This window comes from Haliotis rubra, unplaced genomic scaffold (assembly GCF_003918875.1).
Source record: "Haliotis rubra isolate DU_JTF1 unplaced genomic scaffold, ASM391887v1 Scf8, whole genome shotgun sequence".
Lineage (NCBI taxonomy): Eukaryota > Metazoa > Mollusca > Gastropoda > Lepetellida > Haliotidae > Haliotis > Haliotis rubra.
In genome coordinates, this window is record NW_025767523.1 from 1,970,991 (window position 1) to 1,982,237 (window position 11,247).

Below are 11,247 nucleotides of genomic sequence, written 5' to 3' on the forward strand. Positions count from 1 at the left end.
GTGGCGTGAGCAGTGGGTGCTATCACTAGGACAGCTTGTTTGTTTTTTTAACTCACCAGTATTATTAATGATTTTTTGTTTGTTGTTTAACGCTGCACTCAGCAATTTCCCAGCCATATGACGGCAGCCTGTATAAGGCCGAGTCCTGATCAGACAATCTAGCGATTGAAATCATGATTGATCATCGATCTACGCAATTAGGCATGTGTCAACCAAGTCAGCGAGCCTGACCACCCGTTAAACGCCTCTTTCCACAAGCCTGTGTTGCTGAAGACCGATTCTAATGTAGGAAAGCAACAAGCGACCCTTGTTCAGTTCCCCGTGGCTTGTATTATACAGAATGCATGCGGTTTATTCAGTAAAAAGGCCATAGGCAATTAATGCAGGCACTGTTTGGTTGCATTGAATGGTGGATGCCAGTGAAATAATTTGTAATACATTTCTCTTAGCTGTTGGACTGTATACAAATATAGACATATGATATACACAACATTAACGTTTTCAGATGAAAGACTTTCGATAAATTAGGTTACAGTGTGGGACTTGATATACTCTTGATATACTCTTTAAGATACATATTTCTTAAGGTTGAGTAACGCAGTATATGAAATTCATCTTCAATAAAAGATCTTCCCCTTTCTATACAATATTTACATAACCGTTGAGTGTTTGGGACATTTGTGTATCTCCCAAAATCAACTGCAAGTTCTAACCTACTACGTCTACATAGTCTCAGATGTGGAGGGATAGGGTGTGTAAGATACTTTTCTACATTTACCAGGAATTAAAAGGCTTATAATAGGAGGAATCAGATGAACTGTTGACAGAACTACACCATGATAGCTGACAGTCGTCAAATAATATTTGTTTAAATACGGAGTTAACCGTTAAACAATCAACTACAAAGACCGTTATACCGTTACAACGAGATTACGTTCACGTTATAGTGGGGAGTCAGCAGTGGGTCAGTTGACTCCAACGATCTGTTGTGAACAGGAAACGTGAAGGACGATTCAGCTGCATCAGGCTAATTGCCCCGGAAGCGAATACATTTCTACATGGTCACACTCTGCTCTCTGACAAGTTATGGACGAAACTGGAGCATGTATACTCACAGGCGAAACTAACTCATCTGTGTAATTACCTTCGCATTCAACACTGTTGGACGCATAAACTACAAAACCAGTTCATTCCTGTTACTCTTAGACGAGTCATTGTGTTGTGTATCAACTACAATTTGGCTTCGATAGTTAGTAATGAGATAGATTGAGTAATTAGAAAGATTTATTCACTTATGATTAAAACGGTAATAAATTTAAAATGCAACAGTCAGTATTGCCTAGCATTTTTGTGATTGTTGGAAAATCTACCGAGGAAATATTATGTTAATTCCATTTTCCATAAAAGAAATTAATTTGTTTCGCGTTTAAGGCCGCTGGATGTGATTTGTGTTATTATCATAGGAGTGTTTAAATCGGGATTGAATGAGCATTGTAAGTCTTCACAACTATTCATCTTTTTTGAAAATGTTGCTAAAATATTTATCACTGGGAGTTCCTTCAAGGGTTCCATGTGGACACACATCTTTACGCGGATAGATACCGTTCTCTATTATTATACAGTATGTAAGGTTTATTTGTTGTGTAACGCCAACTAAGATAGAATTCTGTAAATAATCACATTTTCCAAATCCTATGACCGACATCATTTCTATCGATCTACATCATTTTTATACGAAATCAGTTAGATCACAGTCTGACCATCAAACCTAGTCCCTGGATCATATTAGTTCAGCTCAAACGTGGAAGCAAACAGTAGTTTGTTAATGTCAACATATTGCATTACGTGTCCCAATACAGGCATAAATACAACAACATATTGCAATACGTGTCCCAATACAGGCATAAATACAACATATTGCAATACGTGTCCCAATACAGGCATAAATACAACAACATATTGCAATACGTGTCCAAATACAGGCATAAATACAACATATTGCAATACGTGTCCCAATACAGGCATAAATACAACAATATATTGCAATACGTGTCCCAATACAGGCATAAATACAACAAAGAAGAGATAGACACGGTTAAAAGACATCACAGCTATGTAAGTAGTTGTAAGAATTCAGTCATATATACCAAATGCTCACGTTCTGATGCCGATTGTTTGTATCACTTGTGCAGGGGAGAGTGACATGTTGTAAGGTAGAGAGTACGACAAATTTAACAAAAGATTTTGTCTTACAGTTCATCTGACAAAAAATAAGTGTTGAAACTGCAAGTGTGTCTTATTAGCATTTTATGTAAAGCGTGCATGCTCAAAACAGTGATGAGAGCACATTGATGCGGAAGCTCTGAACCTTTCATGTCAGCTTATAAAAAAGAAGAAACGTGTTCGGTCTGAGATTCAAAATATAGCATTTACATACATGTGCTTTATTGTAATGGTGACACAAGGCACCGTATTTTCTCAGATGTAATACTGGCGCTTACGTTTTACTGCGGTTAGTGGACCTCCGGTTGTTAGTAGAGGCCCTGTGGTTAGTAGACCTCTGGTTGTTGGTAGAAGCCCTGTGGTAAGTAGGCCTCCGGTTGTTAGTAGATGCCCTGTGGTAAGTAGACCTCTGGTTGTTAGTAGAGGCCCTGTGGTTAGTAGACCTCTGGTTGTTAGTAGATGCCCTGTGGTTAGTAGACCTCTGGTTGTTAGTAGAGGAGCTGCGGTTAGTAGACCTCTGGTTGTTAGTAGATGTCCTGTGGTTAGTAGACCTCTGGATGTTAGTAGAGGCCCTGTGGTTAGTAGACCTCTGGTTGTTAGTAAAGGCCCTGTGGTTAGTAGACCTCTGGTTGTTAGTAGATGCCCTGTGGTTAGTAGACCTCTGGATGTTAGTAGAGGCCCTGTGGTTAGTAGACCTCTGGATGTTAGTAGAGGCCCTGTGGTTAGTAGACCTCTGGTTGTTAGTAGATGCCCTGTGGTTAGTAGACCTCTGGATGTTAGTAGAGGCCCTGTGGTTAGTAGACCTCTGGATGTTAGTAGAGGCCCTGTGGTTAGTAGACCTCTGGATGTTAGTAGAGGCCCTGTGGTTAGTAGACCTCTGGTTGTTAGTAGAGGCCCTGTGGTTATAGTAGACCTCTGGTTGTTAGTAGATGCCCTGTGGTTATAGTAGACCTCTGGATGTTAGTAGAGGCCCTGTGGTTAGTAGACCTCTGGATGTTAGTAGAGGAGCTGCGGTAAGTAGACCTCTGGTTGTTAGTAGAGGCCCTGTGGTTAGTAGACCTCTGGATGTTAGTAGAGGAGCTGCGGTAAGTAGACCTCTGGTTGTTAGTAGAGGCCCTGTGGTTAGTAGACCTCTGGATGTTAGTAGAGGAGCTGCGGTAAGTAGACGTCCAGTTGTTAATAGAGGAGCTGCGGTACGTAGACGTCCGGTTGTTAGTAGAGGCCCTGTGGTTAGTAGACCTCTGGATGTTAGTAGAGGAGCTGCGGTAAGTAGACGTCCAGTTGTTAGTAGAGGAGCTGCAGTAAGTAGACGTCGGTTGCAGTATAAGTAGACGTCGTCAGTTGTTAAAGAGAGGAGCTGCGGTAAGTAGACGTCCGGTTGTTAGTAGAGGAGCTGCGGTAAGTAGACGTCCGGTTGTTAGTAGAGGAGCTGCGGTAAGTAGACGTCCGGTTGTTAATAGAAGAGGAGCTGCGGTAAGTAGACGTCCGGTTGTTAGTAGAGGAGCTGCGGTAAGTAGACGTCCAGTTGTTAATAGAGGAGCTGCGGTAAGTAGACGTCCAGTTGTTGGTAGAGGACCTGCGGTATGTAGACGTCCGGTTGTTAATAGAGGAGCTGCGGTAAGTAGACGTCGGGTTTTTAGTAGAAGAACTTCGGTAAGTAGACGTCCGGTTGTTAATAAAGGAGCTGCGGTAAGTAGACGTCGGGTTGTTAGTAGAGGAGCTGCGGTAAGTAGACGTCCGGTTGTAAGTAGACGTCTGGTTGTTAGTAGAGGAGCTGCGGTCAGTAGACGTCCGGTTGTTAGTAGAGGAGCTGCGGTAAGTAGACCTCTGGTTGTTGGTAGATGCCCTGCGGTAGGTAGACGTCCGGTTGTTAGTAGAGGCCCTGCGGTTAGTTGAGGCGGTGCAGTTAGTAGATTACCGGTTGTTAGTAGAGGCCATGCAGTTAGTGGGCGTATACTAACGGGGACACGGCCCTGTGGTTAGTAGACCTCTGGTTGTTAGTAAAGGCCCTGTGGTTAGTAGACCTCTGGTTGTTGGTAGATGCCCTGTGGTTAGTAGACCTCTGGTTGTTAGTAGAGGCCCTGCAGTTAATAGGCGTCTACTAACGGGGACACGGCCCTGCGGTTAGTAGACCTCTGGTTGTTAGTAGAGGCCCTGTGGTTAGTAGACCTCTGGTTGTTAGTAGATGCCCTGCGGTAAGTAGACGTTCAGTTGTTAGTAAAGGAGCTGCGGTCAGTAGACGTCCGGTTGTTAGTAGAGGAGCTGCGGTAAGTAGACGTCCGGTTGTTAGTAGAGGCCCTGCGGTTAGTAGGTGTCCGGTTGTTAGTAGAGGCCCTGCGGTAATTAGATGTCCGGTTGATAGTAGAGGCCTGCGGTTAGTAGGTGTCCGGTTGTTAGTAGAGGCCCTGCGTTAAGTAGATGTCCAGCTGTTAGTAGAGGCGGTGTAGTTAGTAGACGTCCGGTTGTAAGTAGAGGATCTGCAGTTAGTAGGCTTTCGGTTGTTGGTAGAGGCCCTGTGGTTAGTAGGAGTCCAGTTGTTAGTAGAGCACCTGCAGTTTGTAGACTTCTGGCTGTTAGTAGAGGCCTTGTTAGTAGACGTCTTGTTGTTAGTAGAGGCCCGGTGGTTAAACATTCGCCAGGACACTGCAACCTTAGCTCGGAACCGCAGCTGTGATAATAACAACACCATCGAATACCATTTCGTCTTTGTTTCATTCTCAGTAACCATGAAACATGGGTGAATACTTTCTTTACTTTAGAACAACATAAGTCTGTCACACAGAACCTAAAACAAATATACCTAATACAGTCCATGCAAGTCTTGAATATGTGGCAAGTCTAGATTTCAACAGAAATGAAACACATCTCTGAACTCCTTTTTATTATATTTTAAGAACATACTTAGGAACCATTTTATTGTAAAATATGTTAATTTCAGACACTAGATGTTAGTCTAGAACAACAGGCTTCATGTGTTTTCAAAGCATCAGCTTCCGAGTTTCCAGTCTGTATCACCAGCACCTCTGATACATCCCCGGGAGATGTATATAACAGTAGGTATACATATCTCGTACTGTCAGGTATGTACATTGTTCCCCAGGAATGCGTTATGCATGCACGTGTGTGTAGATAAAACTACAGCCTTGGGTGTTTATTTTTGTTGAAGGTAAAGGTTTGGACTGGGATACCGTATTTCGATATATGTGAAGACTAGATGCGTGTACCAACAGGAAAACCAGTTAATGGTCGATCGTGAGTCAGTTTATGTTGAGCGCACCGCAGTGTTGGGTGAATGTTGGAGATGCTTAGCTCTTTGGTAAATATCGCGAGCATGGGAACTTTGCAGATAACATCACGGATTCCAGTCGAGATAAGCTGATTCTGGTACTGTTAAGGGACGTAACTCCGGACAGAGTATTGCGGCGTCTTACTCCATGCACTGTGAAACCATCTCTTTGCTCGAGGCAATAAATTTAAGAAATGGGCAAATCTTTCATAAGAATGGATTAAAAATCAGACTTTGTTCAAGCTATACTTTGGTCATTCAGTACTTATATTTTGAGGACTTACATTATTAATGTATATGCATGTCTAAAATGTGACGACAAGGCAGATTTAAGCGAATTTTAGAAAACATTAATTTGTTGATACTTGCGTAAATAGATTTTGTTTAACGACTATATTTGAACAGTATTCCAGTTGTATCATGATATGTGACCTTTTTGACTAACATCCCGAGGTGACCCACACCTGGACTGGTTTGGTCTGACGGACCCAGAAACAAACTCGGGGTGAACCTGGAGTCGAATCATAAGTGTCTGGCGTGCCCAAAGGGACGTAAATCTGTTCAACAAATTGCTTCGTGTTCGCCGACTGGGTCACCGCAGACTGTCTCACAGTCCATGGATTTGACTGTTTTAAACTGTTCATGATACAATATTGACATTAACGGCCATTTACTTAATTGCGGTTCGGAGTACCACTAACCTTCCATTAAACCAAACATGCCCGATAATTTGCGCTAATACGTTGATATAATGCGCGGATCCTACAAAATTACTTTGCCTTTTGCTCCAAAACCTTCCAAAATACGTAAAATACATCACAGCGAGAACGTCAGAAGTATTTCACTTGACAGTTGCGACTTTAGGCGAAAGGTAAGACGGTAAGCCATTTTCTATCCATTACTCACGCTACCTGGCAGACGACAGGAAGGAGGAAGTGCTTGTTTGCTAATACAGAATTGTGGGTAAAATATGGGGGAATACCCTATACTGCCACGTTAATGGTAATCTTCAGCAACGTATAATTTTAGTGCCGCCATTTACTAATACATCATTGAGAATTTGATAAACCATGATGGTTTAAAGACCCTTAGTTCAAGGATTGTTGATAATCCGGGTTCCTAACCGAGTCTGATCCAGACAAACTGGTGGTCGATATCAAGAACAACATAGGAACTAAAGAACATATTTACGCCGTTTTTAGCAATATTCCAGCAATATCATGGCGAGGGACACCAGAAATGGACTTTACACATTGTACCCGTGTGGGGAATCGAATCCGGGTCTTCAGCGTGACGAGCGAACGCTTTAACCACATGGCTACCCTAACGCCCCCAAAAGTAGCTCAAGAACACGAGATATGTTCACGACTATACTATGTATAAAACCAGAACACAAAGAACATGTGGAAATGTTAGTCAGGTGTCCCTTGTGAATGGGATCCGTTCAGGAATGTCGTCGCAATGCTTGGCGGGGTGTGACAGTGAACGCTTGGTGTGAAAACAATTACCACCAACTATAATACTTGTTGCTATATATAACTATATGGGCGACAACAATGTATCCCAGCACGCAGATATGCAGTATACGTGGAACGGGAATGTTTGTATTTATATCACGTGATGCCAGGCATGTGCAGTGAATGCGTCTCATTCGACGACTATTCATAAATGCTGTGCCCCATTCTCAGTTATCAAGTGTGTTTCACCTTTCATAATATGATAAATATTTAACAATGGACATATTATATATACTGTATGGATAATCGCGGTTGCCGATTGTATTTTTAGTTTGTATAATTCGATTACCCTAGTTAAGTAGTTCCTGGTTGTTGTTTTGTTTTGTTTTGTTTTGAAACTAGGTGAGTGAGTGAATTTAGTTTTACGCCGCTTTTAGCAATATTCCAGCAATATCACGGCGGGGACACCAGAAATGGGCTTCACTCATTGTACCCATGTGTGGAATCGAACCCGGGCCTTCGGTGTGACGCTTTAGCCACTGGGCTACCCCCACAGCCCTAATTATCACACACACATTAGAGACGAATCAATACTATTGAACCCGCGGGTCTTCGTCGTGACGCCCCATTTTCCATACGGTCGGAATGATAGTATAAATAACTTTCAGATATCAGCACATTTTATTTATATGTGAGTTATTTGCCTATAATAGAATTAAATAATGCAGAGACCAAGTGTTAGTGTATCATATTCTTGGAATATTCTTTGCATATACATTAGCGGAATAGCTGGGAGTGAGTGTGAGACTGAGTGGAGTTCAACACAGCAGCCTGAACAGTATTAAACTGTATTTCAATATTTCAGTTATACCATGTGGTGCCACCCTAAAATGGTGAGGTGAGGTGAGGTGAGGTGAGAGTGTATGAGTGAGTGAGTGAGTGAGTGTGTGTGTGTGTGTGTGTGTGTGTTATAGAGAGCTTAAGATGACTCTATAATAATATGCACTGCAACTACAGAGTGAAAAACGTACGACTTCGATAGGATGGGTTGAGGATGCAAGAGAAATATTATTAGCTATGTTCGTTTGAAGTTTAATTAACCCGCTGGTCTTGAACCACGTCGATGATAAAATAACATTCATTCGCTTACTGGGTGTCATTTTTGTAAACAAAACACGTTTTCAAATACATACTCAGTTCACAGTGACCTGCAAAATGCAACATTACAAAGACTGCCCCAGTAACATAATCTGACAACCATTCACGCAGGAGCTCCGTAAAACCAACAAAAAATATATGCTGATATTATCTCGACTAGAATCCTAAGGACGTAGTTTAAACGCACTCTTTACACAAAAGGCCCACTGTGCGGACAGTCGAAATTGGAGAATCAGTACAATAGACATTATCTATTAATAAACACTGCCTGATGTGTCGAGTACATAGACAGACCCTAGATTAAGCGTCTTATAACGCCCGAAGACTTGATCAAAGTACATCCTACATTATTTCTTTCACACTCGGGTGCTGAAATGGCTTACGCCACTCCCCCAAACTTGCACATCACGTTACTTGGATTTTTTTATATGTTTGAACTCAAATGCTGTAATTCTAAAAGCAAAAGTCTACTCAGAGCTTTCAATCCGATTTACAGAGTTTTGTAATTATAAAGATATGCTTCTACAACTGCGTGACATTACAGCTTCAGCATGTGTGTGTGTGTGTGTGCGTGCGTGTGCGTGCGTGCCTCTGTGTATGTGTGTGCGTGCGCGCGCACATGCGTGTCTGTGTCGTCGACCTATGACAGAAATACTGGGTAAGATTGACGAATCTTGTTGGACTGGTTCGTTGGAATGTGACAGAAATACTGAGTATCAAAGATGTGACAAATCTTCACATGTCTGTGACAGAGGTACCATGCAGGTAGCCCCTCGAGAAACTCTGGGAAGGAGACTGGGCATCCTAATGCACATTGCACTATTTACCCCGACAGAGAGACGTTTCAAAACAAGGCTTACAGGAATTAAATGGGCATAGAGGCAACCCTATAATTAAAGCGTTAACTCGTCCCTCCAAAGGTCCAGGTTTGATTCCGTGAATAACCAAACTCATTTGAAGGATTATGTGCATGGCAAGGAAACAGTAGATTTTGGTGAACCGAAAGTTTCGGTCTCTTCTATGGAGGCGTCAAGGCGTGTCGATTAATGACTTGTGTGAAACGGAGAATGTCCAATAATCAGAAAATCTTTCATTTTGAATGACCGACGTCGAGGACTAAAGATTTCAGTTAACGGACGTAACAAGGTGTATCTAATGAACGACGCACAATCCTTTCCCAGATACAGAAATCCGATATACTTGACTGAATGTTTCGTTCATTTGAATCGTGAGTTTAAAAGCTAGCTGGCTGATTGGAAAGTTCGCCTCCTACAGACTGACTGACTGAGTTTGGTTGTACGCCGCTTTTAGCAATATTCCAGCAACATCACGGTGGGGGACACCAGAAATGGGCTTCACACATTGTACCCATGTGGAGAATCGAACCCGGGTCTTCGGCGTGACGAGCCAACGCTTTAACCACTAGGCTACCCCACCGCCCCTCGCCACCTACAGAAGTAACGCAGGGAGGTATCGCATCGGAGTATTGTTAATGAGTCTGCATGGAAACTGAGTGAGTGAGAGAGTATGGTTTTACGCCACTTTTAGCAATATCACGGCTGGGGACACCAGAAACAGCCTTTTACACATTGTACACATGGAGGAATCGAACCCGGATCTTCGGCGTGACGAGCGTACGCTTTGACCACTAGACTAGTACTCCGCAGTCGATGGAGTGAGCCACATCGATAATCGAATATGGTGGGGTGCACTTGCACTTATTTTCTTCAGGATTTGGGTGTTTCTTTATACTTTTTCAAATTAACCCACTCCACTAATTCCTCTACACATTTTCACCCGTGAAGATCCGGGTTAGAATATTGATCTTCAGTAACCCATGCTTGTCGTAAGAGGCGACTAACGGGATCGGGTGGTCCGGCTCGCTGACTTGGTTGACACATGTCATCGTATTCTAATTGCGTAGATCGATGCTCATGCTGATAATCACTGGATTGTCTGGTCTAGACTCGATTATTTACAGACCGCCGCCATATAGCTGGAATATTACTGAGTGCGGCGTAAAACTAAACTCACTCACTCCTCTACACATTTCACACACAAACTTATCACCGGGTATGCTATTTTAGCTGTGGACATAGCCTTGCTCCAAGGCTACACAGAGTACTAAGCCCATGGATGTATAGTAATTTTATCATTTAAAAAGGCAAGTCTAGATCCGCGGGCAGTACGCCAGTCTGTTAGAGGGATAATGTGTTCGTTTCATTCATATTTGTTTCAGAAATTATCATTTAAACTACATGTATTAGTTATTACCACAGAGACTTGAGCATGTCCACCGTAGACACACCATGCATGCAGCTCATATTATTGAAGCTCGAATGAGTGTGAATTGTGCGTGATAGCACAACACAATTATGGTATATTTGCTGTATAATGATAATTGAAACCATTATTACACATCCTTAACCTGTGTTATGGGATGTTTTGGCTATCGTAATTCATTTTCATTCCTACAATCTGTTTTAATGATGACTACATAATTAAGATCTTATCATTATATTAACCGACTGAATTCTTATTTTTGTGAATACATATTTTCTTGTAAGTTTTTTTTCTCCATTTATCTGAATCCCCATATAAAGTTAAGTTCAACAAAAGATTATAACATTTCTTTCTAAGTTTCTTATAACATCTGACTACGTTTTCCATTCTCAGCTTCCTGGGGGACATAAATCTCAAGGTGCCATTAAATCTGCTTGCATATATGTTTATACAGTTAACTAGCTCCATTATTGGTAGTTCTTATGCTATTCAAGCAGACTTAGTTTAATGCTGGGCTCATTCAGTGGTGAAATCCTTGCGTAACCAGACAAACAGACCGTGGATGGGTTTTACCTGACCTGTATCGTGTTTGAAATGTTCTTGCCCTCTGTTCGCGAGAACAATTCGCGCAAACACAACTACGGAACTTTTTACAAGCAGCATATAGTTCCAATGATTTCTAAGATGTTCTATAACATAATCCCGGTGATGCAGATATCTTTGATATAGTATGAATAATACGATTGTTATTATGATATTGCAATGATATTTATAGTAATACATTGAGCTGAAATATGTAAATGAGAAATGGCGATGATGCGGAAGAATCGATTTCTACCC